The sequence below is a fragment of the Gossypium hirsutum genome, chromosome A07, assembly GCF_007990345.1.
Source record: "Gossypium hirsutum isolate 1008001.06 chromosome A07, Gossypium_hirsutum_v2.1, whole genome shotgun sequence".
NCBI lineage: Eukaryota > Viridiplantae > Streptophyta > Magnoliopsida > Malvales > Malvaceae > Gossypium > Gossypium hirsutum.
Genome location: NC_053430.1, coordinates 14,242,460 through 14,244,407, shown reverse-complemented (window position 1 = coordinate 14,244,407; position 1,948 = coordinate 14,242,460).

The window sequence follows — 1,948 nt, the reverse complement described above, 5'->3', positions numbered from 1 at the left end:
GGCCATGCATGTAACTAGGCTAAGGTATGTTTGATGATGTTCCATGAGATGCATGCATGTTTTAGTTGTTAGTTTGAGTTCTACCTAGCCCATGGTCTAAATCTTGCTATGTGATGGAGATGATATTCGGCCATGGGTGTTGTCTTTCTTGGTTGGTGTTTTGATGTTGTGGTGATGAGGCATGAAGATGATTGAGCTTGAGTGTTTAATAAAAAGGTTTGGATGTGAGGGTGTGTGAGGAGTAGAAATGAGGGGTCTTAGCAACTTCATGAAGGTTCGGCCATGGTGCTTCAATATTGCACTTGTGTTTAACCCTAGGATTAATTAGTTATATGGTTGGTATGGGTATGGGTGACCGAATATGAGAGCATGAATAGATGGAGAGTTTGGTGAATTGATATGTGGTAAATGTTAAGTGTTAAATGAAATGGAGATGATAGATTAATGTTGCACATTCGGCTATAGTTAGGCATGTTGATGATCTTATCTTGACTTAGATAATTAGGCATAAAGGGGTGGTAATGAGGTTGAGGTTGTTGAATGGTTAGTTGGGTAACAAATGAAGCATTCGGCCATCACTTGGGAGCTTATGTGATTTTGAGTTTAAAATTAGCAAAGGTGATTACCGAATGTCCAAGTATGCATATGCATGTGTGATTAGATTATTGATAGTATGGTAATTGCATGAGGTTATTAGCCGAATAGCTAAGAACATAAAGTAGCAAGATGAAAATTTTACCATGTCGTTTCGTATGTCATAAAATCATTAAAATGTGGATACCAATATATGTAGCAAAGCGGTTAAGTGAGTTAATTTATTTGTTTAAGCTCAAGACTCTAAAGGAGAGGCGTCCAACAAGGGAAAATCGAAGGTCATCGAATAGCTGCCGAAATTGATCGACCACATCCGAGGTAAGTTTTAAGCGATTAAATGTTGAGTAAATTCAATTATAATAGGACATGATGAGTTGATTTAATAAGATATGATGTGGCCATGATATGTTCTAAGCTCAAATGGTAAGTTCTTAAGTGTTTGAGCTTGGGAATTCAAGGGTAATTTGAAATAGTCTGCTTAGGACAGCAGCAGTAACGTGACTTTAGAAAATCACCATAAATTTATGGATTTGAATTAGAGGCTGAATGAGACATGAAATTAAAGCTTAATGAGTCTAGTTTCTTATAAAAGAAACCGTGTAAGCAAAGGAATTTCCGATAATGAGATATTTAAAGTTGTGTGAGACGGTGTCAGAATGACTCCGAAATCCCCTGTTCGGTTTTTAGAAAATCATTATAAATTGTACAAAAATGGTTATAAGATAAAATTTATATTCTTAGACTCCTTAATGAGTCTAGTTTCAAATGAAATCAAATACAACACATTTTGAATTCTGTAAAATGAGAAATTTGATTCTTAGTGAAGAGTGGTCAGATTAGTCAAACAGTGAAACAGGGGAAACTTTAAGAAAAATCTGGTATTGATTGGCCAAACCTAAAATTCAGGAAATTATATGGATGAAAGATATACGAGTCTATATTTAGGAAAAATTAACGGAAAGTGATTTGGAGTTTTGTAGCTCCAGTTATAAATAATTTAGTGACTATTGCTTAGGAAAAACAGCTTGTGCTGAATTTGAGATTATGTTGTGAACCTTGATAAACTTGTTTTAGTTGCTCATAAGCTATTGATTAAACCCATACTTGAATTCTAAATCGTGATATTGTAAGTTATGAGTATTCGAATATGAAATGATAGTAAGGCCTAATGGTCGACGTGATGAATGTGAAAGTGTATATGTGTGATAAGGCCTAATGGCCGATGTGATGAATGTGAAAGTGTATATGTGTGATAAGGCCAAATGGTCGATGTGATGAATGTGAAAGTGTATATGTGTGATAAGGCCAAATGGCCGATGTGATGAATGTGAAAGTGTATATGTGTGATAAGGCC